Source organism: Macaca mulatta, chromosome 8, assembly GCF_049350105.2.
Source record: "Macaca mulatta isolate MMU2019108-1 chromosome 8, T2T-MMU8v2.0, whole genome shotgun sequence".
NCBI lineage: Eukaryota > Metazoa > Chordata > Mammalia > Primates > Cercopithecidae > Macaca > Macaca mulatta.
This window is the reverse complement of record NC_133413.1, coordinates 40,744,053-40,763,430: the sequence shown is the minus strand read 5'-3', so window position 1 is coordinate 40,763,430 and position 19,378 is coordinate 40,744,053. Positions and strand designations below refer to the sequence as shown.

At 42.1% G+C, this 19,378-nt stretch overlaps 1 protein-coding gene across 46 annotated transcripts in view; it reads right to left on the bottom strand.

Annotated features, from left to right (window-relative positions):
• TACC1 (transforming acidic coiled-coil containing protein 1) overlaps positions 1-19,378 on the bottom strand; it is a 125,608-nt gene that overhangs the window by 43,764 nt on the left and 62,466 nt on the right. The window lies entirely within an intron of this gene.

Here is a 19,378-nt window from a genome sequence, read left to right as displayed (position 1 = left end):
AAAGGAAAGGAAAGAACCTAAACTTCAAGTATTCCACCACGAGTAACTTTCAGTAATAAGTTACATATCCAGATCCTCAGTAGGCTCCAGGTCCGAATCTCCCATAACAAAGAGTTTGGGCCACAGCAGTCAGGCCTTGCTTTTCATCTGAAAGCACTGTTATGCAACTAACCTACCTTTATGGGCCTTTCCATTTTTATAGAAATCCCGTGTTCCCTAAACACTTTCTTCCAGGGCACTGTTAGGCTCTCTCTCTAGAATGAGTTTGATGAGTTTGATTCTGACAAGCACAGCATTGCCTGGAGGCTTGGTGAATACAGACAGAGATTAGATCAGTAGATGAATTAAAAGCAAACACAGAGGAAATCCACAAATAGACCAAAATTTCCACTTCTGGCCCATTTGTTACTGTTAATGAAACTCTTCCTTTCAATAGTCAGCTTTCCCTAAATCTAAAAGGTTGTGTGAATCGCCCACGGGTGATCTTAAACAGTAGATGCTTTTTATGCTTATTCAGGGTAAAGACTATTCTCAGTAAAAAGAGTTCTTCCCTCTCTCTATATTTTTTTAAAAGAAAAGGCACGGAATGCAAAATTTTAAGGATTAAGGGAAACAGCTTAACATTCTAGTTTGCACTCTGGTATGCTGAATATATACTGGGTTAAAATTCAAATCTACGAAAAAACTTGAAAGTCTTAGAAGAGGGGAAATGTTATCACAAAATATTTTTGAAACTTCAGAGAAATGTATTCAACTAACATACTGAGAATCAACTGGTTAGCTGCTTTTACATGTAGAATCTCATTTAAGAAGAGATAAGACAGCAACCACTTGGAAAACAATGTACATTAACACTTCAGATTTGGCATTATTCTCAGCTATGCTTGACTTTTCCCTCCCAGATTTTAACTGTATGGCAAAATATTGTCTAAGAGCTCCTTTTAGATCTGTCCACCACTTCCTTTCCTTTAGACAGATACTCCTTTTTATGGGTTTCTAAACATCTGATATGATAATTGAGAAAGCTGCCAGAATTTGGACAAGTCTCCTGTATTCTCACATACACATGCTGGCTCTCTTTCTGACCTCAAAACACATAAACAGTATCTCATATCCAAGTGGCTTCAGGATGGGGGCTGGCCACCAGAAAGACCAAACGCACAATTAGAAGACAGGAATTTTCAGCACTCTCCACCCCCATCTCTGAAGAAGGGAAGGGGGCTGGAGACCAAGTTATAAAAACTCTTGGAAGTATGAGCTTCAGAGAGCTTCTGGGCTGGCAAACACAGATGTGCATGGAGAGTGGCGTTCCCAGACGGGGCATGGAAGCTCCGCACGCTCCTCCTTATACCCAGCTCTTCCATGTGGCTATTCCTGAGTTGTATAACAAACCAGTAAACTTTAGCATTTTCCTGAATTCTCAGTTATCCTAATGAATTATCAAACTTGGGCGAGGGTATGAAAACCCCAAAACTTGTAGAAAAGTCAGACAGAAGTGCAGGTGACTGGGATATGGGACTTGCAACTGGCATCTGAAGTGAGAACTGTTTTGTGAGATTGAGCCCTTAAGCCTTTGGAGTCTGAGGCTAACTCGAGGAAGTAAGTATCAGAATAGAACTGACTTTTTGAAAACCCAGTTGGGGCTGGAGAATCAGAGAACTGGTATAGAAAAGAACTACATATTCCACAAGCTACAGGTTAGCCACTGATACATAAACACAGTCTATTGAGCAGCAAGAATACAGGCCTAGAATCCTTCTTAGTAAGCACAAAAATATCTTCTTACCCAAAACCAAGTCCCCTTCTACCCATTTCTTCTCTGCCTCCACTTCATCACAGGACTCCCATTCTCAACCTAGCCAGCCCCATCCTTCTTCCTCCTCCCAAGATAGAGGGATGGACTTTATATTCTCTCTCTCTCTCTCTCTCTCTCTCTCTCTCTCTCTCACACACACACACACACACACACACACAGGCAGACCATGACTCAATCATGCTAGAGGCCCCCCCCACAATTAATTCTAGAGCTATCTTCATTCATTTAATTTCTCTTCATTCACAGGATGAACCTGAGAAAACCCAAGTGGACCATAAACCAAGGAAGAAGGGCTCCAGGGTTCCTGCTGATGGCATGATAGAGTGAAGGATATTGCTCTGTGCTGTCACACCACTGGGAGTAGGATGGAGCCAGGATGGAAGCAGACGGCCTGTCTCTAGAACAAATCCCTGGGGCCATGCTTCTGAGCACTCAGAAGTCAGACAGGGAACCCACATGACCACACTGGGGCCAGGTATCTCAAACAGATGGAATTATCCCCTAGCTCCTCTATTCTGTCCTCATTAGTGGAGGTGACCTCACACAACTGCCCAGGTTGCAATATGTCTCATATTAAGCAAGCCTCTGACAACAAGAGAATAGAAACCCTAGTTACCAAGGCAGTGGCCTAATTTCTGAATTCAAGCCCCAAGTGTGCATCTCTGCCACTGAGGGCCACATAGAAGACACACAAAGGATGCCACAAATTTGGAAGGCTCAGCACTAATGGTGAAATTTTACAAACATATAAAAGCAACTGACTATAAGCCATAGTGTTAAGAAATTCTAATAAACATCCAAACCAGATGTTCAATGTCGGCACTCTGTAATTCATTTAAACTGGTAGTTTTGCCAGGACCTGAAGCCCTAAAATTGAACCACAGAGTATCTTCTCAGATCACCATCCAACCAACCAACCAACCAACCAACCAAGCACAGGTCCTTACCACCAGCAGCACACCCTGTGCTGGGCACAGGCACAATGGAGTCCCAAAATAAGTGCAAGGGGCCTATTCAGCATCCAGTTAAGGAGGCAAAAGCCACACTCAAAGCCCCTTGAGACCAGCTGAGTACTGAGTCAGGAGGAAAGCCCTACCACCGCCTCATAGGCCTGCCACCTCAAGGCCCACAACACATTTGCACAGAAAACCCTGCAGCTGGACTTCTGCTTTTAAAGGAGTCATTTCCTGTGTCACCAGATTCCCTTTCTCAATGAATTACTTCCTTTTTAAATTTGTTTTTGTATTCAGCAAAAGAAGAAACCTCTAGAAAAAATTATGCTTTATTTTTGAAGGCCAGCTGATTTGTATTTTTAAAGGACCTTTATTATTGACTTAGAAGTAAGCTGCGAAGAGGTGGGAATGTGAATAATTCATCTAAGGTATGGGCTATGAGAGAGGTTAGGAAGCCAAAGAATAGATCATGCTCAGTGAGTCATCAGAGAAGAAAGGAAACAGCTGCTCTCAATGCTAGCCAAAAACAAATGGGTCAGAGCCCAAAGATGACTTCCTAATGGGGCACTGATGCCCTTTGAGCCTGATACTACAGGATCTATGTTCTGCTATCCCTCAAGAAATAGGGAAATAGGTCCAAAAATCACTTTAATTGTCCTTTCAACTCAATCTTAGTTCATATTCCTTTGGTAACAAGGGCAATAATCTCTCCCCTCAAGTGCAACTCACAGAGGAGGAGTAAATCACAAATGTTAAAAAACTTCATAAACCGTAGACAGTTGGGACGCCAAGTCAGGGGGATCACTTGGGCCCAGGAGTTTGAGATCAGCCTGGACAACATAGGGAGACCCTGATTCTACAAAAAAATTAAAAATTAGCTGGGTGCAGGGGTGTTTGCCTGCAGTCCTAGCTACTCAGGAGGCTGAGGCAGGAGGGTCGCTTAAGCCTAGGAGGTTGAGGCTGCAGTGAGCTGTGATAGTGCCACTGCACTCCAGGCTGGGCAAAAGAGTGAGACCACATCTGAAAAATAAAAAATTGCAACAGGTCGGGTTCAGTGGCTCACGCCTGTAATCCCAGCACTTTGGGAGGCTGAGGTGGGTGGATCACCTGAGGTCAGGAGTTCGAGACCAGGCTGGCCAACACGGCAAAACCCCCATCTCTACTAAAAATACAAAAACTTAGCCAGGCATGGTGGTGGGTGCCTGTAATCCCAGCTACTTGGGAGGCTGAGGCAGGATAACTGCTTGAACCCAGGAGGCGGAGGTTGCAGTGAGCCAAGATGGTGCCACTGAACTTAGCCTGGGCGACAAGAGTGAAACTCCATCTCACAAAAAAAAAAAAAATTGCAACAGTGGTTAACACTGGGCTACTCTTGACGTTGAGTGTGATAAATGCAAAGGAATTTAATGTAAAATTTGTTCTAGAACAATTGTTTTCCTGTAATTAAAAATTTAGAACAAATAAAATACTTCATACTTATACAGCCTTCAAAGCACTTTCATAAACATTACCTAACCTGATCCTCAAATTAACCCTGTGTAAAAGGCACAATAGGGCTTATTAATTCCATTAAAAAATAAGAAAAGATACCATGAGTATCTAACAAATTAGACAATTTCGATAAAATAGATCAATTCCAAGAAAGACACAAACTACTGAAACCAACTCAAGAGGAAACAGAAAATCTGAATGAATCTAAAACAGGCAAAGAGGCCGGGCGCAGTGGCTCAAGCCTGTAATCCCAGCACTTTGGGAGGCCGAGACGGGCGGATCACGAGGTCAGGAGATCGAGACCATCCTGGCTGACACGGTGAAATTCCGTCTCTACTAAAAAATATAAAAAACTAGCTGGGCGAGGTGGCGGGCACCTGTAGTCCCAGCCACACGGGAGGCTGAGGCAGGAGAATGGCATAAACCCGGGAGGTGGAGCTTGCAGTGAGCTGAGATCCGGCCACTGCACTCCAGCCCTGGCGACAGAGCAAGACTACGTCTCAACAAAAAAAAAAAAAAAAAAAAAAAAAAAAAAAAAAACACGCAAAGAGATTAAACTGGTAAATTTAAAACTTCCCCCAAAGAAAAGACCTGAACCAGACTGATGAATTCTACCCAACATTTAAAGAATTAACACCAATTGTTTGTAAACTTTTCCAAAAAATATTGAGGGAAGAAGCACTTTCCAACTCATTCCATCACACCAACATTACTTTGGTGCCAAAACCAAACAAAGGCATCACAAGGGGGAAAAAAACTACAAACCAGTATCTTTTATTGAATATAGATGCAAAAATCCTCAACAAAATACTAGTAAACCAAATCCAGCAACACAAAAAAAGGATTATACACCACAAACAAACAGGATCTATCCCAGGAATGCAAGGTTGCTTTAACATCTGAAAATCAATTCATACAATATACAACGATCAACAGAACAGAGGACAAAACCCACATGATCATCTCAATACACACAGAAAAAGCATTTGACAAAATCCAACACCCTTTTATGGTAAAAACACTAAACAAACTAGGACTAGAAAGGAACCTCCTCAACTTAATAAAGGGCATTTATGAAAAACTCAGAGCTGACGTCATACTTACTGATAGAAGACTGAATGTTTTCACCCTAAGGTCAAGAACGAGACAAAAATGTCAGCTCTTGAGACTTCTACTCAACATTGTTCTAGAAGTTCTAACCAAGGTAACTGGCAAGAAAATAAATAAAAGGTATCCCTATTGGAAAGGAAGTAAAACTATCTCTAATTACAGATGAGATAATCTTGCATATAGAAAGTCCTAAGGAATCCACCAAAAAACTATAAATGAAACCAATAAGGCTGTAGGATGTAAGATCAATGTGTAAAAATCAATTGTATTTCTATACACTTGCAATGAAAATTCCAAAAAAAAAAAATTCTAAGAAAATGATTCCATTTATAACAGCATCAAAAAATAAAATATTTAGGAAATAATTTAACGAAAAAAATATAAGATGTTGATATAGTTTGGATATTTGTTCCCTCCAAATCTCATGTTAAAATCTGATTCCCAATGTTGTAGGTGAGGCCTAGTGGGAGGTGTCTGGGTCATGTGGGTGGATCCCTCATGAATGGCTTGTTGCTGTCCTGAAGGTAATGAGTGAGTTCTCATTCTATTAGTTCTCCTCAGATCTGATTATTTAAGAGCCCAGTGCCTCCTTTTCTCTTTCTCCTTCTCCTCTATTGCCATGTGACACACCTACTCCCCCTTTGCCTTCTGCCATAATTGGAAGCTCCCCGATGCCCTCACCAGAAACAGATGCCTGTGCCATGCTTCTTCTACAGCCTATAGAACTGTGAGCCAAATAAACCTTTTTTCTTTAGAAATTACCCAGACTCAGGTATTCCTTTACAGCAGTGGTCCCCAACCTTTTCGGCACCAGGGACCGGTTTTATGGAAGACAATTTTTCCATGGACGAGGGAGATGGGAGGTGGGGGTATGGGATAAAACTGTTCCAGCTCAGATCATCAGGCATTAGATTCTCATAAGGAGTGCAAAACCTAGATCCCTGGCATGTGCCTTTCAAAACACGGTTTGAACTCCTATGATAATCTAATGCCATCGCTGATCTGAGAGGAGGCGGAGCTCAGGCAGTAATGCTTGCTCACCCTGCTGCTCACCTCCTGCTGTGTGGCCCATTCCTAATAGGCCAGCTACTAGGGAGGCTGGACAGGAGGACTGTCTGAGCCTGGGAGGTTGAGGCTGCAGTGAGCCATGCTTGCATCACTGCAATCCAGCTTGGGTGATAGAGTGAGACCATGTCTCAAAAAACAAACAACAGGCTGGGTGTGGTAGCTCAAGCCTATAATCCCAGCACTTTGGGAGGCCGAGACAGGCGGATCACGAGGTCAGGAGATCGAGACCATCGTGGTTAACATGGTGAAACCCCGTCTCTGCTAAAAAATACAAAAAACTAGCCGGGCGAGGTGGTGGGCGGGCGCCTGTAGTCCCAGCTACTCAGGAGGCTGAGGCAGGAGAATGGCGTAAACCCGGGAGGCAGAGCTTGTAGTGAGCTGAGATCCGGCCACTGCATTCCAGCCCAGGTGACAGAGCGAGACTCCATCTCAAAACAAACAAACAAACAAACAACAACAACAAACAAACATTGCTTGAAGCAATTAAAGAAAACTTAAATAAATGGAAGACACCCCACGTTCATGAATGGGAAGATTTAATATTGTTAAGACAGCAATACTTCCCAAATTTATTTACAGATTGAACACAATCCATATCAAAATCCCAGCTGCCTTCTTTGCAAAAATTAACAAACTGATTCTAAAATTCATATAGAAATGCAATGGACTCAGAATAGCTACAACAATCTTGAAAAAATGATCAAATTTGGAGGCCTCATACTTCTTGATTTCAAAACTTACTACAAAGCTATAGTAATCAAGACAGTGTGGTGGTACCAGCATAACAAGAGATATAGAGAAACAAAATTGAGAGTTTAGAAATCAATCCTGGTACCTATGGCCAACTGATTTTTGACAACGGTGCAAAGTTAATTGAATGGGGAAAAGAATAGTCTTTTTGACAAATGGTGCTGGGACAACTGGATATCCACATGCAAAAGAATGAAGCTGGACTGCTCCCTTACACCACATGCAGAAACTGACTCAAAATGGATGACAGATTTAAATGTAAGAGTTCAAACTATAAAACTGTTGAAACAGAGAAGTAAATCTTTGTGATTGTGGGTTACGCAAAATCTTTTTAGACACAACATCAAGGCACAAGAGACAAAACAAGTAAACTGAACGTTATCAAAATTAAAAACTTTCGCACTTCAAATGATATCATCAAGAAATGAAAAGACAATGGAAGAAAATATTTAGTCACATATCTAATAAGGAATTTGCATCTAGTATATATAACTTAGTGATAAAAAAGATAAATAACCTAATTAAAAAGTGGGGAAAGAATCTGAATAGACATTTCTCTAAAGAATATATACAAATACCCAATAGCTACATGGAAAGTTGCTCATTATCATCAGCCATTAGGGAAATGCAAATGAAAACCAAATGCAAATCAAAACTACTCCACACCTACTGGGATGGCTATAACCAAACAGACAGACAATAAGAAGTGTTGGAGAGGATATGGAGAAACTGAAACCCTCAAATACTACTGGCAGAAATGTAAAATGGTGCAGCCACTTTGAAAAAGTCTGGCAGTACCTCAAAATGTTTGACATAAAGTTACCATATGACCTAGCAATTCTACTCCTAGGTATATACCCGAGAAATGAAAACATAAATCCATGAATGTGAATATTCATAGCAGCATTATTCATCATAGCCAAAAGTGGAAATAACCCAAATGTCCGTCAACTGATAAACGGGTAAGTAAAATATAGTATATCAATAAAATGGATGTTGTTCAACAATAAAAAAGGAATAAAGTCCTGATACTTGCTAAAACACAGCTGAACCTTGAAAACATTACAGTTAGTGAACTGATTCAGTCATATAAGACTACATATTCTACTATTCTACTTACATGACATGTTTAGATAATCAAATCTACTGAGACACAAACTAGATCATCAGTCACCTAGGACTGGAGGTGGGAAGGAAGAGGAATGGAGTGTGACTGCTAATGAGTACAGGGTTTCCTTTGGGGGTGATAAAACGTTCTAAAAATTAAATTGAGACAATAGTTGTACAATTCTGTCGATAAATAAATTAAAAACTATTGTAAAGCTTTTAAATGGCAATTGTATGGCAGGTAAACTATATCTCAATAAAACTATTTTTTAAAAAAGAACATGGAGGCTCAGACACGAGGGAAATGGAGGAGGAGGAGTGTCCTATGATTTCTAATAAAATGTTCAACTATACTACACAGATTTGCTCTGTTGTCCAGGCTGGAGTACAGTGGGGCAATTATAGCTCACTGCAGCCTCAACCTCCCAGGCTCAAGTGATCCTCCCACCTTAGCCTCCTGAGCAGCTGGGACTAAAGGCACATGCCACCATGCCCTGCTAATTTTTGTCTGTTTGTTTTTGGTACAGTCAGGGTCTCATTTTGTTGCCCAGGCTGGTCTCAAGCAATCCTCCTGCCTTGGCCTCCCAAAGTGCTGGGATTACAGGAGTGAGCCAGCACACACATTCACAGTACATGCTTTAAATAGTGTCTTATGTGTGTCACTTGGAGAGACACATGCTTGAGGGAGGTGGTAGGTCTCACCATCCCATCAATTTGGGGTTTTAAATTTCCCTTGAGGAAGCCCACATGTGCTACATAAATTCTATTTACAGAAAGAGGTGAAAAAAATGACATCATCCCTCTTTTCCACAACAGATATAGCCAAGTATGGTATGCGAAACATTCTAGAGTTATGATAATTGTCAAGCCCAAAAGGCTTTTTTTACTTTGTGGGCAGGGGGATTTTTTAAATTCTAACTTTTAACATTTGACTTCTTCCTTCTAACATTCTACTTCTAGATTAGTGGGGGAATTTCTTCCCTCACAAATTCCCTATCTTTTGCTGCTAAAACTTCTTGGGACGCCAAGGAGGCCAAGAGGTCTGGGAAACAGGACAGGGCTAGCTCCCTTCAGACTCAGAGCCCCACAGGGGCCTTACTCTGTGTATCCCTGGAAGCAGAAACTGGGCACCCAAAACAGAGCTGATGCTCAATCAGTGCCCACTGTAGGGCAAGTGTCTGATACATGAAGGACCCCTTCTCACCTGATGATCTGTCGCATACTGAGAAGGCCTAGCTAACTGTTCAGTGATGCTGCAGCTCAGCTCCAGGCTAATGGCTGGGGGATGGCTTGGCATAGCTCTTCCCTTGGTCCTTTACCCTGAAGGTCCCACTCCTCCTTTCTGTGCCTTGGTCTTGCCCTCCCAGCCCTCCTCCCCCACGCTGAATCAAGGGCTTCAGGAGGGAAAAAAGCATGATTCTGGCACCAACCCTTTCTGTTCAAGTGGTCTGCCCTGAGGAGACTGTTAATCAGGTGTATATTAGCATTAATTTTTGTTAAAAGTCCAAAATGTGAGTGTTTTTTTCCCCCCAGTTTCACGTCTTTGGGTTCCCAGTCTCTCTGATTCCTCCAAAGTTGAAGTGTATTTTATATATGTACGTTCTCACTAAGTCATTAGCCTTAAAATGGAGAAGTAGACAATTTATTGTCCAGGGTTGGAACAACCGTACAATAGGCCCTTTTCTAGGAATGTAGGATAGAATCTAAGGGTATGGGCTGCATAGCTCACATTGCCCCGACAACCACTAGGGCCCAGGCTCCCCAGAACCATGGGAGAGGGGTGGGTCAGGGGGGTTCTGAGTAGAAAAATACACACACACACACACACACACAGCATGCACACACACACACACACACACACACACACACACACACACACACACTGGCAGAACCCAGACAACAAACTACCTTTTTAAACCCTTCCTTCCTAACCTCCAAAAAAACACCAAACATAAACATTACCCAGAAGCTAAGGGAGGGCAAATTTCATTGCTTTTTTAAGAGACAGGGCACCAGCTGCACTGCTGTTCTCCTGAGATAAGCTTCTAACTCCTGAGAGAGGCTCCCCCTAAAACCTGACTCTACAGCTAAAGAATAATCTGGAAAACCACTTGATAAACTGAAAAAAAGCTTGTACTAAGGATGAAGAAAGCACTTCAAATTTCCAAGACAGCACTTCATGCTATTTTATTTAAAAAGAGACCCAAGCCAGGTGTAGTGGTACATGCCTGTAGTCCCAGCTACTCGGGAGGCTGAGTCAGAAGGATCCCTTAAGCCTGGGAGTTGAGGCTGCAGTGAGCTATGATTGTACCACTACACTCCAGCTTGGGCAACACAGCAAGACCCTGTCTCTTAAAAAAAAATAAAATAAAATAAAAATAAAAAGAGACCCAAACTGTATCTCTGAAGGCCAAGATTATAAGGTAAGAGGATGGGACTTGCTTATCAGGAAGTGTCCACCCACCAGGAAGCCAAAGCCTCCTCCAAAGAAGCCAATCCAGCAATGAATGTGTCCTCTCTTCTCACTCATGAGATGCCCATGGGTTCTGGAACCATCTGGATTTGTTTGAGTTTATATTTTAGACACAGTAGAAATCCCCTTCCACAGACAGAAATCATAGAAGGCCCTCCCCACAAAACTTCTCCCCCATTCCCAAGCTATTCTGGCAGGAAGAGCAAGGGGGGAAAGAGCACGTGCTAACAGATGGGGCTCCTGTGCAGAGATCTGGGATTGTGTAACTTCAATCTGTTGCTGCCAAACAACCATAATGTGCATCTCTTCAGAAATAATTACTGGAAAATTCAAAATACCAACTGCCTCTCTCACAAAGTAGCAACCACCCACATGGAGCTGAGAAGCTGATGCTGGATAAAGAAGAAGAAGGAGGAATGTTCAGCAAGAGAGGCGCCTCCAGACAGAGCAATCTCAGCCAGCATGCTGGGTGCACGAGACACATCCATGGCAGGACCACAAGACAATAGGTGGCTATATAATTTCTTCGGCCAATTCTGCTCCTGTTTAAGAAAGAGGGCAGCAGGAAGGAGTGGGGTTGGGAAGGGCAGTGAAGAGACGCCAAAGGAAGAAAGCAGTGGGAAAAGCTTTGCCATCTAAGAATGTACACCCTTGTATATCCTTTCATGCAAGCTTTTTAAAAAGTGGAAAAGGGCCTTGTGGTAGCCAGCCTCCAAGATGGCCCCCGTGAGTCTCACCTCTTGGTACACATGCCCTTGGACTGACCCGTGTAACCAAAAGGATACTGTGGAAGTAAGTGTGACTTTTGAGGCTAAGTCACAGAAGACACTGCAGTTTCTATCTTGCTTGTTCTTGGATCACTCACTCTGGGGCAGCAAGCTGCCATGTTGTGAGGATACTCAAGCAACCAAGCAGTGGTCCACATGGTGAGGACTGCAGCCTCCCACCAACAGCCAGCACTCACAGCCCAGACAAATTAGTTAGTCGCCTTTGGAGAGGATCCTTGAGCCTCAGTCAAGTCTTTAAACAACTGCAGTCCCAGCTGACATCTTGAGAGCATTCTTACAAGTGACCTGAGCCACACCACCCAGCTCCCAAATTTCCCAACTACAAAGACTATGTGAGATGTTCATGGTTTTCAGTTTTGGAGTAATTTGTTATACAGCCAGAGATCACCAATAAAGGCCTCTTAAAAACTCCTCTATCTACGACAAAACAGGCACAGAGCCCCAGGCAGCTGCACACACCTCCATACACCTGTCTCTTCTCACCCATGCACGACTCAGGTGGAGACAGAATGCAAAGGCTAGTACTGAATTTATCCACTCCTTCTTTATTTTTCACTGGTGAGCTGAAACTAGGCACTAAGGAAGCAAAATGTTTTCAATCTCACTGCACTGCTTCTCCAGTGATGATTTTTGCTTGACTATTAATCTATATCTAAATTGTGTTGCAAGCTTCCAAACTTCTGATGTTTCAACTTCCTAAAATACATTTCATACTTCAGAATAATATGTGCCAAGTTCACACATGTGGAAGACGTATTTCCTGATTTTTTAAACTACTATCGCTTGACAGAATACTTAAGACGATGCTTTCCCCCATCATCCAACCTGCTCTGGCAACATTTTAAGAACCTTTATTTCCTCTGATACATGTTCTCTTCAGATAGTGAACAAGAGAGAGGGATTCACAAATTTCCTGGAGAGAAAAGCAGTATAATATGTTCCAAAGAGCTCTCGATCTGCAATCTTAAAAGCTGAATTCAAAACCCAGGTCCACTACTAGCAGTAAAGGCTCTGGCCTCAATTTCCCAATCTGTGAAATGGAAATCACTTGTGTTCTATCTCACAGAATCATGGTCATAAAAATCAAATAAGATGCTGCAAACAAAGATTACTTGTTCCCAGCACATCTAATAAATAAATACGGCTGAAACAGATAGCTGCTGATCTGCCAGGTGGGAATATTGTAATGGGAAAGCTGGAGATCAATCATTTATTGTCATATTTCCAGCAATGATATAAGAAAGAGGGTATCTCGACTGGCTAGGAGAGTATCTGCATCTGCCAAACGGAACTGTCAAGATACATTTTTCATTTGTGAATAAAATACTCCATGCCATTATTATTATTCCCTTGTGAGTTTGGCCATCATTAATCTAAACCCTGGGGATCTAACCATGTTTGTGTGAACTCATAAAATTAGGTCATGTAAATGCAAAGGTGAGGGTGAGATCTTCAACTCACAAGCAGCAAAGCCTTTCTAAGCCCAGATTTAATACTCACCAGGCAATTCAGCAACCTTGGTTATGAAATCTCCACTGAGAGGGTTGCTTTGGGTGGATAAACCATGATCTCCCATCACTACTCTGGATTTAGGAGAGTGTGACAAAATGGTTTATACCCCACAAGACTTCCTCTGGGCAGTATAACTGGTAACCTGAAAAAGACTGCAACTGCTCTTTCATTTAAATGTTAAAATGGCTTTAGGCCACATCCATTTTGTAGGTAGGACATTACATGGCAGCAATATAATTTCAGAAGGATTGCCTGCTCCCAAAACACACACACAGGTAGAAAGCGTCTCTGCCACCCACAAGTACCAAAGTAAGTTCTGCTGTTTTATTTGATGCTTGGGTAAACCCAAAATGGAGGCATGCAAGGTCTTGATTTTATCACTCATCTTAAGAGAAAAATTGTGATTTGACAGTTACTGAAATCTTTCCTTTCTGCAGGTAGACTTTGCTCCCTGGAGTTTTTTATTCAGACAATGTTGCTCCTCTGCGGTTCTGCACTCTCACAAATTTCTGCTGGAAAAACTACACTTTTTTCCCCAGAAAGACATTCCCTCAGGTAAGGCACCATATAGAAGCAGAGGTGCTTCCTAGGGGCACATTTCCATTGTGATAGAGCAACAACAACAACAAAAAACACATGACTCTGATCTCATTTATTAGCTGGTTGGAATCTCCAACTTCAGAGCTAAAAATACATTAAAAAAGTAACTATAACATACTGCTAAGATTTTCAAGCATTAAATACCTTAAAATGGAATGATATAACACAAAACAATCAAACTGTGAAAGAGGCAATCACAGCAAAACATTATAAAATTAAAATTAAAAGCACCAGCCTGCAATGCTGTTGAAGGAGCCACATGGGTTGGACTGCTGGACTAGGTAATATGAAAGGTCCTAATTAGTCCCATTATTTCTAGGAAACTCTAATAAAGCATTCCCTTGTTGGAGCAGGGAAAGGATGTTAAACTAAATCCCTAGCAGGATTTACTTGTAGACTTGAATGGAACACTTCAATATGTACCTAATGAAAATTTTCACATAGTATCTGATTAAACATACAACCCAAAGCTTTAGAATAAAAACAGGCTCGGATTTTAACAAGGTTTCCATTCTGTGTTTTCTGTAACACACACACACACACACACAAACACACACACACGCACACACACACACAGAGTCTAAAACATTCTAAAAATACACCATATCGACCTTTTACAGTCAACTTACAAATTCTCATATACCCAAAGTTACATTAAAGACATTTAATGGGTTGGGTGCAGCTGGCTCATGCCTGTAACCCCAGCACTTTGGGAGGCCAAGGTGGGAGGATCACTTGAGCCCAGGAGTTCCAGACCAGCCTGGGCAACATAGTGAAACCCCATCACTACTTAAAAAAAATTTTTTTAAGAAAATAAAATGTTAAAAAAAAATTTAATGGGTAAAAGTTAAAAGTCTATGTGTATATTCTCCCCATTCTTCCCTAATTTCCTTTTTAAATAATTTTTATTCCTCCTTAGATCTTTGAGTCAATTGATAATCAAGTTCATTGACAGACCAATTACATCACTTCCCTTTTGCAAAGATGACAAATAGCCAGGCCACTTCAGGCTCTCCCCTGGGCCTTTCCTGAACATGCAGGCCTAGACTAATGGCAACTCGTGCCCACGGTTCATTTGTTCAGCAGGTATAACCTTGCCACCTTTTCATTCTTAAAGCCATTATTCCAAATTAAACTCTGTATTTTTACTGAAATTGTCATAAGTATAGACATAGATTGACATTTTTTTCTGTACAAGATAGTAAATATGTTAGACTTTTGCCAGACATTTGGTCTCTGTTCCAAGTACTCAACCCAGATATTGTAGAGTGAAAGCAGCCACAGACAATACCTGAATGAATGAGAATGGCTGTATTCCAATAAAACTTTATGGGGATGACAGTGGTGGTTCAAACTTGAAATCCCAGCATTTTGGGAGGCGGGGGTGGGAGGATCACTTACTTGAGCCCTGGAGCTCAAGACCAGCCTGGGCAACAGAGCAAGATCCTGTATCTACCAAAATACCTATTTCATATATATATATACACATATATATACACACACACACACATATATATACACAAACTTGATGGGCCCTGAAATTTGAATTTCACATTATTTTCACATATCACCATTAAACCATCAAAAAATGTAAAACTCATTCTTCTGCTCGAGTGCCATGCAAAAAAACAGGGCAGGCAGGGCTTGGTCTATGAGCCACAGTTTGCTGATTCTGATCGAGACTACCAAAACTGTGTCAACAAACAACTTGGCATTCCCTCACAGGCCTGAGGCAGTAAATATCTGTGCATAGATCCCATTTATCTCTTTCCTTCTATTCTGGGGAAAATTCCAGAGAACTACGGTTTGTCTTTGAAATACCTAGGCATTTAATTAACACATCAAACTGCAGAGTTGTTCCAAGGGTGATGTGAGAGCTTCTACACTAATTAAGATTCTGTTTCTCAGAAAGAGGTAACAATCTGTAGATAAAGGTGTGTGTGTTTGGGGAAGGGGGGCTGTTGGTGAAGGAGAAACTCAAGGGGCAGAGGGCACCTACTGCAGTTTTTGTGACTAAAACAGCTACACAAAGCCAAAGCACCTAAGTCCTCCATAAACAAACACAAGCACATACAAAAGCCAGGCATGGTAGCTCATGCCTATAATCCCAGGACTTTGGGAAGGTGAGGCAGGAGAATCCCTTTAGGCCAGGAGTTGGAGATCAACCTAGGCAACATAGCAAGACCCTATCTCTACAAAAAAAATTAAAAAATTAGCCAGGCATGGTAGTGTGTGCCTATAGTCCCAGCTACTCAGGAGGCTGAGGCAGGAGGATCACTTGAGCCGAGGAGTTGGAGGCTATAGTGAGCTATGGTCATACCACTGTACTCCAGTCTAGACAGAGATCCTGTCTGAAAACAAAACAAAACAGAGGATGAACTTGAGATTACACCTCCTCAAAAGCCCATGCCTAGGGGATGTTTCTTCACCAATATATTTCTCAGCAAAGAGAAAGAACACCACAATAGCAGCAGCGTTAAACACCTTTAGTGGGAGAAAACAGACAGATAGCAAATACAGACCAGCCCAAGCTTTACAGCTAACAGTCTGGTTATTTTCAGGAAATCTCTTTAGCTAGAGTTTTATTTTACCAGTAAGCCTAAAACTTGCTTCTATATGTGGCTTCAAAAAAAAATCTACAACCTTATCCACCACTTAACTTCCAGCATACAACTCTTAGGAAGAGTCATTATACAGTTTAGATACTGCAAGTTCCTAAAGCAGTTCCAGTATAAGAAAAGTCGTTTCAAAATAGTCTTAGATGTTTCCCTGAGTTCAAAGAATTATACGGAAGTCAGCACAGGAGCCATGGGTATGGTATATGTAGCCCACACGTTTGAGGGCCATTATATACCAGGAAGCCAGAATCTTTTATATATTTCAACTCCAACTCCTAACTCCTCATAAATCATTCCTCCAGAATGATTTAGTCTTATATAATTTATAACTACTGTCCAACCATGTCTTGGAACCACAAAAATATAAAAGACTATCTTTACCAGGAACAAAACAACCAATAATTTTGGGAGAAAGGAACTTATCCAGTCCCAGAAATTAAACTTCAATATGAAATGACTCTGCAGGGCTTTCTGCCCACTGAAATCCCCTCCAGTCAGACCTGTTCTGTGGCTGTCTTTGCACATTTTCTGTGTATGTGTGACAAGGCCATCAGCAGTACTCTGGACTAGCTCCGGATGTTGTACACAAGGACCCTGGAAGTCAGGGTACTACCAGGTTGATGAGCAATCATCCTATTGTTAAAAGACTCTAAACTGAAAGCCTTCATAATATGCAGGGTTGTTTCCTGGACTGGACACTCCTCCACCCCTACAATTACAGTCTGCATTCATGAACTACCCCACAGAGCTTTCCTGATCCATAAACATTTAAAAGTTTTCCTTTAGAGAAAATGAAAAAGAATGTGAGAGTCACTGGCACAGGAAGGACCAAACAATTGGGTCTCTGTGGTTTTGGGGGCCTAGGTCATCCAGGCCTCTATTCAACCGGCAAAGAATCTGGCGGGATGAATCAGTCTAGCAGCTGACAAAATGACGAGGAAGGACCGCCCAAGCTGACGGCAATTCAAAAAGGCTTTCAAACAGTTCCTTAACGTGTCTTATGAGCTTTATTTAAATTTGATGGAAAGGCCACCAAATAGTTCTTTCAAGCTTCAAAATCTCCCTTCTGATCTGCCAATCTTTACAGAAGAAAAGGGAAGCTATGAGGAACAAGTGTTATCTTCATCACTGAGAGTGCTACACAGCTATGTGTCACACACAAATTCTCCAGTATATAAATTTGCCTATTCCCATGTTGTCCCTGCCTAGAACAATGGCAAAATGCAGCCCAGGGCAAGTTGAGGGTATTGCTGAATTCTCAGCAGGGTAAGCACAGCATGGAGCAATCAATTTAAAGCAAAACCAAACCAGTTTTTTGCTGATGTCATTTTACCAATAATTCCAGCTCCATCATGCAGTCTATTACCAGAGTAACTTGACTTCCCTAGGCAACCTATGAAGAAGTTGCTAAGCAATAAAAATACTTATTGGGAAGAGGAGAAAGTCACAATCAGTGCAAAATTTAGGTAGCTAGATAACTGAAAGCTGGCTCTGCCACTTCAGGGTGACAGCGTCAGATCCTGGAACAGAGAAACAACATAAAAAGGACTTCCATCCTAGAGTCCCTTCTCCACACAGCAGCCCAGGGAGCCTTTTACAAAAGAAGTCAAAGCACAATCCCTCTGCTCAAAGCCCTCCGTTGTGGGCTGAATTATGTCTATCAAAATGATATGTTAAAGTCCCAACTCCTAGTACCTATGAAAGTGACCTTATCTAGAAATAGTATCTTTGAAGATGTTACCAAGATAAGATGAGGTCAAACTGGATTAGGGTGGGCCCTAACTTTAACGACTGTTGTCCTCACAGGAAGGGCACGGGAAGACAGATACATAGGGAGAAGACAGCCATGTGTTGAGGCAGAGACGGGAGTTCTGCTGTCACAAGCCAAAGAACACAAAGGATTGCAGACACCCAGCAGAGGCTAGAAGAGGCAAGGACAGACTCTTCCGGGAGCCTTCAGAGGAGTAAGGCCCTGCCAACACCTTGACTTCAGACTTCTGGTTCTGATTTCAATTATCCAGGACTGTGAGAGAATAAATTTCTGTTATTGTAAGCCACTCAGTTACTCTGTTATGGCAGTCCTTGGAAATTCATATACCCTCCAGTGGCTTTCCACCTTACTCAGAAAGAATGCCAAATCCTCAATGCAGCAGCATCTGTACCTCCTCTGACCATGCTGACTTCAGCTCCTCCTGCTCTCTGAGTAGTCAGTCCACACTGACCTCCTGGCTGGTCCTCAAACTGTACCATGAACCCTCCACCTTAGGGCCTCACCTGCAGCAGGCTGGTGCTGTCAGACCTTTGCAGACGCCACTCCTTCTGCTGGAAGAGTTCCTACCTCAGGAACCTCCAAGGCCTGCTCCCTCAATCTGCCTTCAGGTCTCTGTTCAAGTAACCTAATCATGAATGCTCCCCCTAACTCCCCTTCACCTTTCCCTATCCCCATCCCATATTCCCTATTCTCTCTTCCCCTGCTTTATTTTTCTCCACAGTGCTTCACACAAGCTGACATAGATATTTCGCTTAACCCTTAACAGGTTCTGCCTCCATAATGTTAGCTCAAGAGAGTAGAACTTCACTGCTGAATCACAGTGCACTCTATTTAGTGAATAAGCATATGAATTATGTGGGGACAGGTGAAATTTTATTCCGAACTGGCTGTGTGACAAAAAAGGTTTCTACTAATTAAGTGAGACAGTGGAAGCTCCTGTAGATGGGCTCTGAGGGGCTGGGAGGGAACCCATGTGCCAGGTTTTCCCAAGTAGACTGAAGGGCTCTCACCACATCCCTGCATGGAAGTGGGTGAGGTGAGTGATTCTGAAACAGGCTCTTAAGAACCCTCCCTATCAAAAATTAAGACAAGTCTTACCTGTAATTTTTGTCTCCAGCCACACCCCAGTAGAAAGCAACTTAGCCTGAGAAATTTGTGAAGTCAAATATAAACATGATCTTCCTACTTCATTACCATACACATTTTTTTTAGGGGCTGAGGAGAAAGGCCTAGTAGGAATGTTAGATAATGATAATCTCATACTGCAAATGCACAAACTCTACTCGGAGGAGAAAGCCTCGATCACCACACGCCTAAAAAT